General features: G+C 39.0%; 1 protein-coding gene across 4 annotated transcripts in view; it reads right to left on the bottom strand.

Annotated features, from left to right (window-relative positions):
- lrrc4ba (leucine rich repeat containing 4Ba) overlaps positions 1-16,420 on the bottom strand; it is a 52,663-nt gene extending 36,243 nt beyond the window's left edge. For 2 of the 4 annotated variants that reach the window (XR_006248663.1, XM_043231395.1), the window contains exons 1-2: positions 16,310-16,405; positions 7,674-7,835 (exon numbers count right to left, since the gene is read on the bottom strand). The gene's annotated coding sequence lies outside the window, so the exon portion shown is untranslated. Of the gene's footprint in view, positions 1-6,998; positions 7,025-7,673; positions 7,836-16,309 lie in introns of all 4 variants that reach the window. The other 2 variants (XM_043231412.1, XM_043231402.1) reach the window with 2 other exon arrangements.
- Between the last annotated feature and the right edge of the window lie 2,475 nt (positions 16,421-18,895).

Consider the following 18,895-nt stretch of genomic DNA (forward strand, 5'->3'; position numbering starts at 1 on the left):
AAGAAAATAATAAAAGCCAACAGGTTAAGTCAGTGTGCACACTGCATGGATGGACGCACACAAGTCTTCATTAAAACACATCCAACCCCAAGTGTGAAGTTCACAGATTCAGTAATAGTGAGCTAGATTGGGCGTATTAAAATAATGCCATTTTATATTGATATGTTGTTTCACACTATCAGCATGTTTGTATATACAAAAATGTCCCTCGAATCGAATGTCTCAATCCAGCTTGCAAGCTCAGGATGCAGATGATTTTTTTTTTGGGGTTCTGCCTAAAAAAGAAATAAATAAACAGTAAACATTTATCTTTGCAACTTGGCATGCATTAACACCAAGTTCATATCAAGAACATCACTGCTAAATAAATATTTTATCCAATGTTTATAGCCTATCTATTTCTAGGAAGAATTAAGCTCTGTTGTGCTAATGTAATGTGACGCGTAGCGATATTTTATTTTTAGGCAGTCACATGGGAGAGTGGCTGACATGGTTTTTTATTCTGTTGCTTCACTATGGGCAGCAGAAGTGCATCCGTCAGTACTCAACCACAATAAGGTCTGTGTTACAATTTGTTTTTAACTTTTCTCTCCATTATTTATCAATTTCGGTAACCTCAAAGAGGAGCTGCAGTCTTTCTATATGCCCTAGGTTACAAAGTCCTCCAATCTTAGCTGTAAGAAGTGTGTGCTCTGCCTCATTTTCATCCCCATCTTGTCTCCCATTATTGTTCTGGTCCTGGGATTTCAAACTGCCATGCTGAATCCAAGTAAAACAGCCTCAGAGATGCACTGAGCCAAGACTTTTACATAAATAAATGTGCTCGTTGTGCAACATTATGACACTCACCCACTTAAAAAAGACCAGATATAACATATCAAACCAAAAGGCTCTCATTTTCTCAAGCTGTCTGTTTAAATGAAGAAGGATTTACTTGTACATAATACTTGAATACTTTCAAGTTGCTTCTACCCCCATGTTTGGTTAGGGTCTGATAGATTTCAAAGCAATTTAAATAATTAAAAAAATATATGTAACATCAGGCTTGAACTTCATTCAACAGTTTTTAGACAAGCTTACATACTAACTGGACAACACTCTTAAAATATATAAAACATAAATTAATGCAATAAATTATCCATTGCTATAATTCAGAGGAACATGCTAAAATAATTGAGATGCAAAATAAATGCATATATTATCATTTTTACACATATAATTGCATCCTCTCTGACTCCAAACATAAAAAAATTCAGCTCAACTCAAACAATATACCTGTTTAAGCCAAAGGTCACTTAACATAAACACAAACCTTACCATACCCGTAAAATCATAGGGAAATGATAGTAGAATAACAAGGGTTTACAAGCACCTAACTGACATTTCCTCAATTCCGATTGGTTGCTTGGAATGCTGTTCCAGGATCAACAAGGATGTTAATCCAGGAGCATTTTGCACTTGGTGTAATCACGTTCACCTTAAGGAAAGTGCAAGACTTGAAGCAGTGAATGAGGTTTTGACGTCCCACACACACTCCTCCACACGCATGCAACGCAGCTCACACAATGCGGCTGGCTCCAGCGGTCAGAGACATGACTAATAGTATGCTAACTCGCCTGCTTTGTGTTTGCTGTGTAGTGGCTGATTTATGTGTAGGCTCGGGGGAGAGAAGCCCCCCAGGTTATTGAAATATTCTACGTGGGGCTTGAGGCTGAATGTTTGTACAGGTAAATCGATGATGGCGGTCGATATTCAACCCACGGCTAAGTGAGTCGAGAGGGGGCGAGCAGGGGACGACACCTGCCCACCTCCGTACAGGTCACGTCCCGTATCGCAGCAAATTAATCCCGACCTCCATTTTACTTTCACACTTCATTTTTACACGCCAGAGTTAACGCTGCCGTCTGCCAAGGACATGATCTGTGCGCGGCCGCATTCGAGTGGTCTGTGAGAGACTGCGGGGCTGGATGAGATCTGATGGGATGTGATTGGGAATGATGGGGCTGCTGATGGTAGAGGAGAGATCCTCCTCTCGCATGTGTCATAAAGTTTTAGCGCTCAGCCGCGGCGGGGTTTTGTACAGTGATGTTACGGATCGGGATGAAAGATGACGTGCGGGACTGTACGACAGTACGCACATATGCAGGCGTGTAAACAACTCACACCTGCGGGGCACTTTGAAACCTCGAGCGTGCATGGAAAAACAAGTCGTAAGTATTCTGTGATCCTCATCCAATCAGATGTTAAGTACACACAGACACTCTAAGATCATAAGCGCATGTACACAGCACCCTCTCACACGTACATACAAGCACTCCTTCCTGATTTACTCACACTAACAATTCCTCTTTGAGACTACTGATACTTCCTGTCTGACTGCATTTTCATTTCTCCTTGTTAGGATGCGACTGGAGGGTTAGTGTCTGGCCTCTATGTATGAGGACACTTATCAAAATAAATCAACATGCAGCTGTGAGCATGTAGCAAATACTACTGCTGTGCATGTAACATGTGTATTGAATAACATCTATACAACATACATGAATCACCCCATAGCAGATCTATGCAGGTGGAGCTGGGGAAGGTGGAGGGTTTCTTAAAAGCGCTGCTACTGCTACAGCAAATAGCCATGTATGATGAATGGTGAGCAGCGAGCTCATTGGCTGCTAATGCTACAAAAAAACAATCAGCTGTACCATGAGTGATGATGTGATTATATCAGACGGAGTTAGAGTTCAGCCTGCACCATCTAGAGTTTCCTGACAGAGCGCATTTATTCAGAAAGGACGCGTTTAACTGATCAAATGTGACAAGACGTTTATAACGTTACAACTGATTTTAATTCTATTAATTGAAAAAAAATGTATCCTGGTTTCATTAAAAACATTAAGCAGCACAATTGTTTGACACTAATAAGCATCAAACAACATAAATGATTTTTAAAGAATCAAGTCACATTGAAGACTGAAGTAATGGCAGCTGAAATAATATCAATACTAATAATATTTCACGATATTACTGTTTTTTTTAATCAAATAAATGCAGCTTTGGTAACTTTATGTAAATGCATTTGCATAATATGGGATATTTTGCATAAAACATTATGGAAATAAAAATATTATATAAATAACAAACCTTTGTGTAAACACATACAGTAGTCAATGCCAAGGAAAGGTCTTAGTAATGGAGAAGAATTTAAAGATCGTTTACAAAAATACGATGACAGAATCTTAATTTTTGGCTGAAATCTTCATTTTAAACAGTTTTCACAGTATTTCCACTTATTGACTTTATCTAAAGGATTACTTATTTAAATCTATTGTGGGGTTCATTTAAAAAATAGATGGTACTGCTATAATGTATAGTAACACTCTTAGAAATATAGGTACAAAAGCTGTCACTGTGGCTGTACCTTTTATGTATAAATACATACACATTAGGTATTAATATGTACCCCTTAGGTACGAAAGTGTACCTTTTCAAAAAGTACTGCCCCAGTGACAGCTTTTGTACCTTTATTTCTGAGAGTGTATGATAAAGTGAAGTGTAAGTCAATTGATATTGCTCACTCCTCATGTAACACAGCTACAGCCACTAAACTTGGCACAGTCTTTCAGCCTGTTCTGCCTTAGGTTGTCTTTTACTTTTCTTAAGGACAGACGGTTTTACTAGTGAATGATCAGATATCCCACAGACTTCCATTGGAAATTTCTGACAGTATTTCCTAAAGCTTTCAAGCTGTGGCTTACTCTGATTCAATATGCTGTATTTTCCAAATCATGAAACGAACAATTTTACCTTTAGGCTAGTTCTGCCCCAGAAATCGCTGATGCAACAAAATGATAGTTTATGTAGATATTATGCAAATACTACAAATATGTAAGGCCATTCAATAAGGTAAAATATTAGCAATTAATCTTTTTTTTGCAGCTGACGTGAATGCATACAGTTTCTTTTTAAAGAAAAAAAAAACACATAAAAAAATCTATCTATCTATCTTCCATTAAAAAACTTGAGGCCTAAACAACATTCAGTCCTCAAGGCTTTTTAAACTTTCGGGCTAGACTTTGTTAGTCTTGCTGAACTTTCCTTTTCTAGTTTACTCTATACTGTTGCTGGGGTAATGCAGCCAAAGTTTTTCTCCGCTTGACTATCTCTGCAATAAAAGAGCTTTTGTGAAGCGAAACACCCCTAGGTTGTGAGACATATATACACGTGCTTCTGGCAAACAATTAATTGGCACTTTGCAGTGCTAAAAGTGTTGATACACTTGATTCCTGTTTGGCTGGGAGGGGAGCAGAGCAGCAGCCATTAATCAGAGTGTCTCTCAGCCATTTACAGAAGCATGTAAACTATCACACTGTTGCAGTGGCGGTGCAGCAGCAGCCTCGCCAGCTCATCTCAGCGATCCGTGTTTCCTGGGCCTTCTGTGAAAACTTACTTCAGCACTTTTGACCACCTCTCTCTCTTTCTCATTCCTCTCACTCCTGTGATTTCATGTGGCTCTGCGGGCTAGAACCATGCAGGCTCTGTACGTCTCGGTCAGTGGGGTGTGGATGCATCCTCTTGTGAAATCAATGCTTCTGTTGGCACTTGTGTAAGTGTGTGTGCAGGATTCTGTTTTCTGTATAAACATGTTGACGAGTATTTACATGAGCCATCATACATTAGAGTTTAACCAAATAGTTCACCTGAAAATAAAAATTCTGCTGTCATTTATTAACCCTTATGTCTTTTAAAACCTGTACATTTTCAAGAATATCTCACTGTTGTTTACGCAATGAAAGCCTTGTTTTGTTTTGGACCCCGCTGACTTTCATTTTATGGGAGAAACTATTTGAAACACCGGGTATGTAAATGATGTCAGACTTTTTTTTAGGTGAACTATTCCTCTGAGAGTTAAACGTGTAGTTTCGTTACTAGTAAACAGGAAATTCAAAAACAATAATTGTTTTCTAGCAAGTTTCTGTTGTAAGCATATAGTAAACCGAATGAACACTACACTGACATGAGGTGAATGCTGACACTAATAACTGTTTCCGTCCACCTATTTTTATGCGCATTTTAGGACAGTGCATAAAAAAAGCTGGATGCCAAAGCATAGATTTGCATTAATTCTAAAAATGTAGTGTAGATTTTCATCTTTCAACATACATGTATAATAGAAATGCATTCACCAAATAAATTTTGAAAATTCACGTAAAAAAAAAAAAACATGACTTAAAAAACTCACATGGGATGTCATAACTGGACTTTCCAGCTGACCAGTCACAGCATCTGAAAAGCAGTTTTGGTCATTCTGAAATTGGCCCCAGTCTCAGTGGATAGAAACAGTGATTTATTTTCAAATCTTCAATATTAAATTTGCAACTCTGGATGGATACGCATCTATGGATTTTGTTATTTTCCTGTTTATTACTGTATTGTACAAAGCACTATATAAATAAATAAATAAATATGACTAGACTAGAGTACTGGTAGTGTCCACTTCACATCAAAGATTGTTTTGAACGCACACACACACACACACACACACACACACTTTGGTCCCAGTCTTAGCAGGCCATAAGGCTGCACCCCACACTCTTGAGTGACACCATGACTAATACATACACAGATAAACAGCATCTATGACAAACATGATAAGAGTGCGGCGCAAAACTCGCTGACAAACACCCCCAGATCCGCATCCCCATGGAAACGCTGACACATACTGACTGATGGATGTCTCCATGGATACCTGTCACCGTGGAGACAGACACCATGTCTCTCTCAGTGCAGTGCCATCAGAATCAAAGTGAGTGAGTGAAGCAGCGGGGAGGGATGGACAAGAACAGAGGAGAGCAGAAGAAAAGCTGCGTTTATCTGACAGCCAATGCTGCAGTGTTTCTTTGGAGGTCTCCTCCCTCATGCGAACCTGTCGGTTGTTTTGCAGGTGGACGTATTCATCTCTGTCCTTCCCCTTTTCTCATTCAACTCTCTCTCCAGCCCTCGTTGGCCTTTCCATCAGGGGCGTGGCTTACGCCCTACAGACGGGCTTATTTACCACTCGATAGAAAATCAATTAAATTACAGTTTTAGCTTTAGCTTGTACATTTTTACCAATTGATTATTGGCTATGCAAGTGTCGGCAGTCAGCGTTGTATAATGACAGCTCAGTCCAAGCATTTCGATTCAGCCCGTGTGGTTGTTATAAAACCTACTAAGCATAGTTAAATATAAAGTTTTCCTTCAACAAAGAAAAGTATGCAAATTAATACATAAAAACTGGATTTCAACCTAAGACTCTCTATATTCAAAGTAAAAAGCTTATCCAGGGCTCAGCCGTATAGATTATTTTCTGCTGGTACAGTCGGGGCAGTAGTTTTTATAGTTTTCTTCATTTTAAATTTTAATGTCGTAATTTTCACCTCCACATCAATACAAGAATCATCAATTAATAATTTTTATGTGTGGTATTGTTTTATAGTTTTATATGTGGTAGAATTTATATTTAAGGTAAGTCAACAAAACGCACACAGTTTTAATGAAAATTGCAATTAGTTCATTTACTTATCTTCTTCAAATAAAAAGGAAAAATTATTTAAAAAAAAATGCTTTTGATGTAAAACAATTACATACAGTATGCAATTCATACTAAAGCAGTCAAAATTATGACAGGGTCACTTTTGCAATTTCAACAAAAGGTATCATTGTCACAAATCAGCACAATTTTCAATAATACTGTAGAAGACCAAATTATTTAGCCAAATTAGCAAGGTATAAACACTCCACTACATCAACGAATGTATGATTTTCAATGGCAAAGCAGCACTGATCTGAAAAAAAAGATTCTCCCAATTTTCCAGAACCATTAGACCATTCTTATTTAGAGCCCCATGATATCTGTGATGCAGAAATTAAACAAAATAAAGCCTTTTGGATTAATGAAACCAAATAAGATCAGTCAACTTAAATCTAATCGTGACATAAACGTGAATATTAAGCAGCAAAAATACCTTAAATACGAATGTTCTGCGTGTCTCTGTGTGAATGAAAACAATAAACATTAAAACAGAATGTAGAAAATTAATGGAAATGCTGAATTGCTAAAAATGTATTCATACGGCCCAAAAAAGAGTTTAACATTTAATATATTGCTGTTAAAATTGCACAGGTTTGATGATTTCAATAAATTAAATGTGTTTTGACTAAGATACATATTTTTTGTATTTAATCATTAAAACAACAGTATAGAAATCTGAGAACTTGTGAAAATATTTGATGGATTTCCTAGGGCCCTACCCTGTTACCTCTATACCAACAAATCCAGTCCAGCCACAGCTGAGCCTCAGAGTGAATAATTTGGACTGCAACAGTAGTGCTTCACCAATTTAGTAATGGTAAAATCATTTTCATGGCAAACTTTACAATTTCCTGCAACTGAATTTTATTTCCTTTTTTATTAACTTTAGTTGCCCACACCACATCCTCAAATGCCCACCCCAAGAAGATATCTTAGTAACACCAGAGCATCGCTCTTTCCCTCTCTGCTCTCCAGACCCTTCCGAAACTCCCTATAGCTCCTGGCAGCCTTCTCTTCAATGTTCTCCTTCCATCATTCTCTCCCACACTGGGTGAAATGGAAGCACGCTCTGAGAGCCTGGGGTTGCTATAGTAACAGGCTCACTCACCATCTTGCGTGTCACCATCACATGAGCTCCTGACGACCGTAGCCCAACTCCGAGGCTATGTGGCTGGGACGGCTCCATCACTCTGCTCTGGGGATTCAGAACCCCACCTGGGACTCCCTGTCTCTCTCTCAGCGCTGCCACTGCTGCTACATAGGGCCGTATCTACACAGGGAGAGATGACAAGGTCGACCAAATAATTAACGAACGGGCAACTTAATGAAATAAATAAGTCCACAGGCCTGAGTCAACTCTCTGTAGACTTCCAACACCCACAACAGGGCTCAGTAATAAGCTTTTTTTGTTTGTTTTTTGGCCCAGGTTGTTCAAGTCAGATTTTCACTCGCCCTGCCAACATTTATACTGGCACCCCCACAATTAAATACATACTGTAGCTATGCTATTTTTAGACACAGATTTTAATATGTATCAAAATGTATATGTTTTTCATTCTTATTGTTTTTTTTTTAAAAGAGAATTTCATTATGACATAACATAAATGTATTTTGAAAATGCTACAGCTAAAACCAAAATAAAAGGAAAACAGAAATATACAAAACCAAAAAAAATAAATAAATAAATTCAATATATGAATAAACACTATAATAATGTATTAATAATAGTAAAAAACACTGTATCAAATTCAAATTTGAAGGCCAAATGTATAAATAGCCAATAATAATAATATTATTACTAACTGGGATTTTTCACAATTAAACAAAGAGTTATTTTAGTCAAATATTTTAATATGCATCAGAATGTGTTTATTTTTTTTATTAAACATATTTGAAATAAAATAAATAAATCTGTCATGGAAGAAATAACAATATAAATGAATTCATAAAAGTATATAATATGCCAGCCATTTCCGAAAGGATGCTTCCAAGATCCTCACTTCCTAAATAACATATTTCATTTAGCATAATTCATACCAACGATGTGTAAAATATGTCAGAAATCCATATGTTTAAGTTTACAAGGCATAAAAACACATGTAGAAGCTCAACAAGTGTAATGTGCAATGACAGCGCGGCACTGGCTCGACAGAGAAACTGACAGCTCCGTCAACTGGCTCAAAACTCTCTTACACTTGCCCCGGGCCATTAGGCCATCCTTATATGTAGAGGCCTGCTCAGGATCACTGAGAAGCCAGAAAGAGCAAGAAAGAGAAGTATATGTGTGGGTGAAGGAATAAAGGCCAGCACATTCGCATGATGGCACTCTGCATAATCACTCTAAACATGGAGCCAAGGCACTGATTTATCACAGTAACAGGGCTGACGTCACAACACGGACACTTCTGCCTTGCGCTACCTTGCTCTACCCTTCACTATCTTTCTTCTTTTGCCCTTCGTTCTTTTTCTTTTCACAGCACTCTCATCTAAAGACAGGAGAACTCAAATTTTTACCACTTTCATAAACACCTCACTCACTTCTTAAAAGAATAAATGTAGATGAGCAAAGGTGTAAACTTTTTAATTAGTCTTTCTCTAATGGACCTATGTATAGCGCATATTTCTATGGCATGGTGAATATTTTTGGGAACGCAGAACCAGTTTTTATTATGTTAAAAATTCTTCAACATCTGCATAGGTCTGATGATGCAGACAGAAAAGTGTTCCTGCTAAAAGTCAGTGTGACTAATTCCCAGTGAAACAGGATACTAAACAAGCAGAAATTAAGAATGGGACATGATTTTATCCATTGGGAATTAACTGGATTGTGAAACTAAAACAGTTACAGTTTCTGTAAATTGAAATAAATGTTTTTTATATTTTAGAGTAATACAGATTTATTTCAATCTGAAGATGAAATAAAAATCTTAGATAAATGAAAATAAGAAGTGTTAACAAAAGTTAAAATACTAATATAAACTCAAATTAAAATAAAAACTAAATATATTTATTACAAAACAATTTTAAAATGACAAAAACAATAACAATTTAAAACTAAAACAATGCAATAATAATAAAGCTAATACAACATATTAATAAGTTCTATAATAGCATTTAAATAATGCCAAAATAACACTTGTATTTAATTATGGAGCCAGATCTGAACGTGATACCTAAATAACAACTAAATAAATCCTACAAAGGTTTTTTTTCTTTAAAAAAAAATTTCAAAACAGAAACAAAACATGGAACTGAACAATAAAACAAGGAACACACAATAAAGTAAAGAAATTCTGAGTTAAATGTGATGAGAGAACCAAACAAATAATGCCTTTGATTGCGATAAACTTGCTGGTAGCGCGTAACAACAAACGTGTGAATTAATTCCTCTTCAGTTCTTTTTAATGAATCAACCAGAAAGACAAAAAAATCTTCTCAAACTCATTAGTTATCGGTTTGAATCTGTCTAATGATTCGCGCACTGACTGAATAAGACGGGGCGTTCTACTCAAGTACTAAGAGAATCTTAAATTGAATCTTAAAGGAACCCGAATCATTAGATTCCTTATGATTCCCAGCTTTAACAGTAAAAAAAATGTGCATAATTTAGTTTCCTTCCTTTGCATTAAACTCTTCCTTTGCGTCTTCTTCCTTCGCGAATTCTTCCTCCCACCGCAGAGGACGGTATTAAGACGTTCCCCGAGCGCACACAAACACACCTCGTGGTGACCACCACTTCACAGTAAATAAGCTCTCCCCCCAGGGACAGTGTCTGCTTAAACCCTCGCGAAAAGCAGCACAGATGAGGCTCCGAATCCTCGTCTCCTAATCAGACACCATCATCATCATTGTGATATACTGTATTCTGGCTGGCCTGCTTTGTAAGACACAGTCGGCGTGCTGCTCGTTTTCGCACAGAAAAGCAGGCACACGTACATGCGCGCACATTTACAAAAGGAAAATCCCCTTAGCCTGAGTCTACACTGCTGCGCCGAGCCCTCCTCCTGCCCTGGCTCACTTATTCCTCCGGTGACCCGAATCAAACTCCTTCCAGATAGTGTGGCTCAATGCGGCGGCACCGCCATAGTGCTTGCGTTGCGAGGTCACTGAAGCCTGAATGCTCTCATTACCAAACTGCCTCTCCAAACACATGAGCTAACCATAGCCTGACCACTTCCATTACCCCAAGTCAGCTTTACTCACACATGATCGAGCCATTGTCCGACCACCCTTACAAGTCAGGCTCTGTCCGTTTAGCCATGAAGTAAGCAGCTCCTGACAGTCTCCATTAGGGAATATCAATGTGACAATCCATTATCTTTATATAAAACGTCATCTTACGGCCGCCTCTAAAAATCGATGGCTTAAGAACACACGGCTGAATCCTAGGTTGACTCGCAGTTGACCTGGTGCTTTTGCCAATACGCGTTAGGATCATGGCTAAAACACTTCCAGATGTTCAGTTCTTCGTGTTTTGAGTCAAACATGACGGGCTAAACATAGAGCCATCACTTGCAGTTAGCATTAGTCACGCATGGATAAACCTCAGCATGGCTGCAGTCACTACAAACACATTGAGCAGAGTATATGTTCTGAAAGCATCTCGGCCGGCGAGCTTTCTTCAAATAGCTGCGCAGAGGCCAGCATCTGTCATGACTCAACTCATTTTAAGGAGTGAAAGCCCAAAAATACACCATGTGTGACCTTAAAATCCCTCCATGTATTTTTTCTCTCTGAACAAAACAAAGCTAAATGTTATTTTGTTCACCTGCCAACAACACCAGCAGCGCCGAATGCACTTGCGTGAAAATCTGCTAATGTACAGATAATCTAAACAGAGATAGACTGCTTTATTAACACACGGCTGCCTATTTCGCCTCAGATCCACACAGACTCATTAATAATCCCTCATGGGCAATTTACTTAACTCGGCACTGGCCATCCGTGCCTATTGTCCGTCTTCAAGATCACGCAATCAAGATGTCCCCCTCCTCTCCCCTCACACATGACAGACCTCTCGCCCGAGTCCCTCCGTCCCTAAAGCCTTTTACCTCCACATGAGCGCACTTCCATCGCTCCAGTGGGTTTCCAGACCTCGCCACGGGAGACTCGAACGCCACGAACGCTTCCTGCCTGGGGAGACATTTCCACTGTTTCCAATTATGTCACTTCGGGGCTGGATTACGGTATTAATTTTATATCGCTAACCACTGCCATTCCTTACTGACAATTACTCAATAATTAAAGGTCTGACAGTCTTCATTGTTCCCCTGAAGGACCAGCACACAGGCCTGGACCGGGGAACTCAATCAAAGCAATCATGGCTAATTATGCCGTGGCCCTCTTCCTCCACGCCCCCACTCTGCGGGGAGAGCGAAGGAGGCCAGAATCAGCACTATGGATGGGTCGGCGCTCAATCCACAGCTCAATCCACCTCGTTTATCGGTTTTGAAAGCGGGCCAGAGCATGCAGGGCCCTCACCGCGTCACTTCAATCCAGCGTCTGCACACGCAAGGTGACACGCGATGATTTATACCAAGCCATCTCCATATCGACTGAGACGCCTTGGATTACTAAGTTCGGTGCTGGACAATTCAGCAGTCCAACCATCTCTTCAATGAAGCCTGCTGATAGCCTTCTCACGATCCGACTGGTAGCAGCGTGTCTCGAATGCCACTGATGCTGATGATACACTGGGCAACTTTTTGAGCAATTTTGCCAGGGGGAACTTTATTTTAACAATGACTATTAGGCACTTTTCAATTGAAAATCAATTGTTGACTGTTTACAACATTGCTCTAAAAGTTGCCATGTGTATCATCAGCTTGAGGCATTTGCATGACTCTCAGATCGCTCAAAGCTTCAAGCTAAGAAGACATCCAGGAAGGGTCATCGTTCTTTCTCACTTAAACAAGGGGATTTTATGTGCGGTGTGTTAAAATAAGACAGAAGTGTCTCGCACTTGCCATGATGGTGTAACTGTTGTCCCTAGACATCACTTCAGACTTATTCATTACACTTTTATAACTTTGCTCAATGTCATAATTCAGCCAGCCGGTAGACGTAACACGTTGCAAGATGCATTAAACGTCCTGCTCTGGCATAATGTTATACGGCCTTGAATACTGACTATGAGTACGGCCAGTGCACCGTAAAGAGGCGTTTGTGCCGTTATCTCCAGGGGAAATCGTCCGGCAATGTAATGGCTTAAAGATTATGGGAGATAAAAACTAAAATTCGACACAGCCTCTGATTTTTTGGCTTCAAACAATGGTCTGTGCAGGCACTTAGCCCTCCGACAATGCCTGCTTTTGATAAACCCGCTCTGGACTGAGATGGAGTCTTACAATTGACAGTATCGTACCGCAAAATTTCTCTGCATGTCATCAGCCAGAATTTAGCTCCAGATCCCATGGCACAAGAGCACCAAAGACTAGTGGATGGCTAACATCATCCAACACGCTACAAAACCCTCCCACGCCCCATCTGAATTAGAAAAACCTTTATTGTTATGCAGCGGCTATTCCAGAAAAGAAAACTGACTTAGGGTGATGTGTCACCTGGCATGTGCAAGAAGAAGCCTATGAGGCAGTTTAGCCCAGTGGAGTGTGTGTGTGTGTGTGTGTGTGTGCGTGCATGCATGTGTGATCATTTCTGTGAGTCATCTAAATTTCTTGCTAAGAGACAGGTGTGCAGGTGTGTTGAACCATGTCCCATGTGCAAGCGTGTGTTTTTGCTTATCATTGTCATTGTCTATGAGTAAACAAGACAGATTTATGACTCTAATAATTAAAGAGCGTTCCGGTTTAATTAATGCATTACTGTACACATCCATCATTGATTTTTCCTAATGGAAATAGAGGTGACCAAGGGTGAAGCAAAATATATAAATAAAATTTACAAATGCAATACATAAAGTGCGCTCCCTGGCCATCCAGTCCCTATAAGATGAATGATTATAATATTTATAATAATATTGACTACAACAAATTATTTAAACATGTTCTGTAACCCAGATTTTCACTTTTTGTAAAGAAAAAGGCAAAGCAAAAAATTGTTTCTGTGTTAATCAACATGATGCCACAAATACTGTTAATTGAGCTTTAAAAATAATTGAACCCCGAAATATTCCTTAAATGTATAAAACATATGTCTATGATGTTTAAGAATAACAACAAAAAAAACCTTTTATCCATAAAATACACAAAAATGCTAGCAGTTTCTAGCTGTTTATCCCTCTAATAGGTGATCAAGGCTGTAACATGTGCACAGTTATCATGCAACACTATGCAACAGCACCTTGCTCTCCACATGCACATAATCTAATCCCACTAAGGTGGCTGGTTCTGTTCTGCAGCTGCGTCTTGTTTTTCCTTGAAGTCAACCGACTTTCATCGCCTTCGTTTTCTGTGTGTCTCTAAACCACCTTTTAATCATTATCTAATTATTTAGATCTAGATTTGCCGCAGGCGCTGAGGAGCAACTTGCTGAGTTGCAGCCCTGAAGGGTCTGACTGGAGCAGAAGGGTTGAGGGTGCAACGCTCCCTAAAGCATGTCTGCGTAAAGCCTGCCTCTCCTGACGGCTGATGTCTGTCACCTTTTGACCCACTGAAGTTAAAAGCCGCTTCATACATTTAAAAAAGGCACATGAAACGCTAAAGTAAGGTGAGGCATCAAAGGTCGACTAGCACACGCACATAAAAGGTATGATTTTAAAGGGCCTTTTAGCAAGAGAAGCTTGAAGCTGGTGCAAAAAAATAAAGCATTAGATATTAGTTATAACTTCACATGCAATATATTGCAGTCACAGAGCGGAATGGAGCGTGAACAAAGGCGTTTAAATGATTATTCATAAAACTTCATGTCACCTTTAAATTTAACACCTGCATGTTAAGAGAACCCATTGGAAAATCCACAGCAGGTAAATGGCTCACTTCAAACCATTCAAGAGGCATTAGAGAGTTATTAACGTGCGTTAATTCCAACATGGTGGATGGTTTTTATGAATACAGCCCTGGGTGACTCCAGAGTTTAAAGGGATAGTTCACGCAAAAATGAAAATGCTGTCATCGTTTACTTGCCCTGATGTTGCTCCTAACCTGTATGACTGACTTTCTTCCACAAACCACAAAACGAAATGCAACTCACTTTAACCGCATCTTTTTTTTTTTTTTTTTAATCATACAATGAAAGTAAATGCTGACTGAAGTTGTTTCTGTACCGGCTCTGAGAAGCTCCAAGAGCTGAAAAACGTAGACGCTTCAGTACTCGACAAGCTGTTTACCAACATACATGTCATCGTAGTGATTGCAGCCATTTTGGCCCAGCGATACCTGGCTTGCAATGTGAAATGTCTCCCTCAAAGCTTGTGTTCAAATAAATTTATTTATGTGATGTGTCATGGCTTACGTTGCCAAGGGAACATATATGATAATGAAAGCACATTTCTGCTCTCTTATATACGCACTCTGGATGGAGCCTGAGCTCTCTATCGTTCTCTTCCAACATGACAGCACGTCTCAAACTCTGGATCATCTTTTTTACCGTAAACTTTAAATTAACCTACAACCCTTTTACTTCTGACATGACGTAGCAATAACATAGCACCAGCAGCATCTTCTATTACTACCCGACAACACACACAGAGATATAGGAATAGCTTAGCTTCAGTCCACCGTAAATAAGATACAGCATGAGAAACCTGTGTGAAGAATTGCACCCTGTTCCTTCAGCAACAGATGCCCAAGTCATCACCACTCGTGTCACACACACATACACACACACACACACACACACACACACAATCAAGAGCGCACAGCACATGCCTATGGGCTAATTTTCCCTCAGCTGAACCACCGCGACAACACATCAGCATTTAAGCCCTTCGTTTCATGTGTCACAGATAACAGCAGTGGATCTTCATTCATTGCGCTTAATCTGTTTGTTTCTTGTTCGCGAGCGGTGGAGAGCTGTAGTGATTTATCACAGGCCACACAGCGCCTTGGTATTTATACCCATACATTTGGACAAAGCCTCTTTCAAAGTGAAAACACTCGATCATTTTCCCAAAACACAACCGCAATCCAAAGTTTAAAGGCAACGGCTTTAGCGGTTGCCACACCGGTTATTAGTAAACCAAGAAACAGCGTGACAAGTAAACTAAAGAAAATGCGCATTGGTGAGCATCCTCGCTTTTACACTCTGACAAATACGCATTGAGAGGCCGATAACTACGTGTTAAAGTCTAAGATTATCGCACACATAACCAGCACTTACTAAAACAGCGGAGGTTACGTTTTCAGACTAGTTGTGTGTTTAAAGCGAATAAGCCTTCCGCGTCTCGTAATAAGCAGTCCTATATCCTAAAGTAATCCATCCATAATTTATGACTCTAGGTCACTACATATTGGTGAAAGGTGTCTCGACAGCACAAATTCATTAGTTTACATCGACGCCCGGACACACACGCGTGCGCGCACCCGCGCTTAACTGGACACATACACAGAGACACACACACACACACACACACACTGCCGCATTAATTCCTCTGTACTCATGTGCATAATAAAACAAGGCTTTCGTTATTATAGTTGTTAACACAATTGGCAAATAATAGAAAATACCAAACCGGGCTTTTTTTATACGCAGCTGTTTACGACGGCTATTTACGCACAAATTTCCTAAACAACATACGTACAAAATGTCTTCTTTACAGGTGGTATTACTATATTTATCCAGCCTTACCTCGTCTACTCTTCTTTTGTTTTTTAATCTAAATATATCCTTCAGAAGCTGTGGTGCGGAGTCGATGTCTCCTCTCGCCTGCCTTTCTCCGTCTCCTCGCCTCTCTCTCTCTCTCTCTCTCTCTCTCTCTCTCTCTCTCTCTCTCTCTCTCTCTTAAATTGATTCACCCTTTCGCAGAGCTGGAAGCACAGCACTGTCTGCCTGTGAGTAGTGGCGGGTCAGATGGAAAAATACACGCAGAAAGAGATAACGGCCAACTTTATCAGAGTAGGCTAGGTATTTCCGTAACAAAAATAAATAAATAAATAAAACATGTAGCATATTAATGAGCCTGTAGAATATGTAGTATGGTTAAAAGGCCATGAGGTAAATTCAATATTAGCTTAAATCAAAGGGTACAACGGTCAGAGATTGTAAAATAGGTTTTAAATCGCAAAAAACGACCGCTCTTAAATTTAAAGGGGCCATGAACTGAGAAATAAAAATAAGGGGTCAAAAACATCCTGTAAGTTTTAGAACTCTCTTGATAATCTGAAAACGGTTTATATTGAAGCCAAACTGCCAAAATGAAAGCTTTTTGTTATGTTCTACTCTATGACATAATAGTGTGGCTAAACTCCGCCTCCATAGATGATGATCAACGCCAGCTTCTACATCACTGCCTGTTCAGGCCTGCCCACTGTCAACCATAACATTTGCGTTGCCTTCCTTCTGAGCACACTTTTAGGAAAGAGTGGATTAACTTTATATTTAAATAAGATCCAGGCCTCGTCAGTAAGAACTCGACCCTTCACTTTCATTTTAACACAGATTTGTTTACAAACAAGACAAAATTCAGCACGGAATCCTCAAAAAGTTTGAAACGAAAAAAAAAGATGCAGTGCTGAATTGAATCTGAGGGTAATGTCGTAACACAAGTGTAACCGTCTTTATTACGAGATCACTATTGCTTTGCCTCTTCTTACAGATTGTTTGGTGTGTATTAAGTTATTAAATCACAGCAGCCTCCATTAACGAGGAAAGAACACTGTCAAACATAGCAGTGAGAGTTTAATTCTGAGTGTATAATCTGCCACACCTTCACAAATACAGCGTTCTAAAGAAAGGGGGTCAAAAAAGTAGAGAAAATAGCCTATTAATTCTAAATGAAGTTTTCTAATATAAAAACCTTGATAACATAAGTAGACATCAGAGAAATGTACATAATAAAAACAAAGGCAGTTCATGACCCCTCTAAAATTGTACTCTTCTTTATCAATCAAATCTAAATAAGTATATTTGTTCAAGATCTTCAGACTGTCCCAAACACGCCCTGTATTAATATAGCTATAATATTAACCTGTCAATCAAAATCAAAACAAGCTTGACACCTGTCAAGTGTTTGAAGGTCTTGGTTCTCTTTAGCCAAGTAAAGCTTTAACTCTGGTTTTACTTCGGTCTGGTCTTCCTATATATACATTTTAAAAACTTTTTACTGTAAATAGATGTTGTTGATTGTTGTATGATTGTATGTATGTATGTATATATATATATATATATATATATATATATATATATATATATATATATATATATATATATATATAAAATACTCCATGTTCACGTGCAATGCTCTCTTAAATCTTGGATAGATTTTGTAGAAATTTGAATAGTCATTTTTGAGTTAATGCCAGTTTTGGCCATGTTTGGGCTGGTTTTTAGTACTAACCCTTCACCAGGAGTTTGATTGACAGGCGATCTGGCTAATCATATAATCATTGTCCGACAAACAAACCAGACAGGAGAGTAGATTCAAGTCAGTGGACTTGAACATGAACAATTGGGTGTTCTGCTGTTAGCAGATACCTTCCGATGTTCATTCATGTTTATTTTTGCTATAATTAGTAAAGAGGAAGAGATGCTAGATTCACATGCTGCTTGAACTGAGGCACTACAGCAGTTTGTCACAACACATTAAAGAGCTACATAACTGTACATTTCTTAAAATAACACAATATTAGAAAACTGAGGCTTTTCGTCTTGTATTTTCTTTGCTCTGCAAAGTATTTTTCACTGCGTGAGAACATGAAGTGTGGTGTGAGAGCACCTTGACTTGTCGGATTTAGCAACAGTAACTAGGGGGATGGGGGTTGCAAAAGGCCAATTGGGTTTTGTTTAGCAGACCTGGCATCCATGTTACTGTTGTTCTACTCCATTCACAACTGTGTTCAAGTCTGTGTGTTTCTTGAGATTGATGCATTGGCCTCAAAAAAAGTATATCTGTCAATTTCGCCAAATTTTGTTTAAAATGCAAGTTAATCAATATTAATATTAATATTTGTTATACAAACACTTTTGAACTTGCTACAGTGTTGTTGTTCTGAGTATGAATACTCTTACTCTCACTTACTCATGTGAAGCCAAAGTCACAAGATCGTCCTTTCATAAAGCTTCAGGCATTAAGAAAGACTCCCATGTATGTAAATCTCCCATCTACAGGGACAATTGCTTATTTAATGAGCAATGGCGCAGGTGAATGTCAGTTAGACCGTATTTCATGCGCATCACATCAGAACGCACAGGACATGTCAATCAATCGATGCACTC

The sequence above is a fragment of the Puntigrus tetrazona genome, chromosome 3 (genome assembly GCF_018831695.1).
Source record: "Puntigrus tetrazona isolate hp1 chromosome 3, ASM1883169v1, whole genome shotgun sequence".
NCBI classification, from domain to species: Eukaryota; Metazoa; Chordata; class Actinopteri; order Cypriniformes; family Cyprinidae; genus Puntigrus; species Puntigrus tetrazona.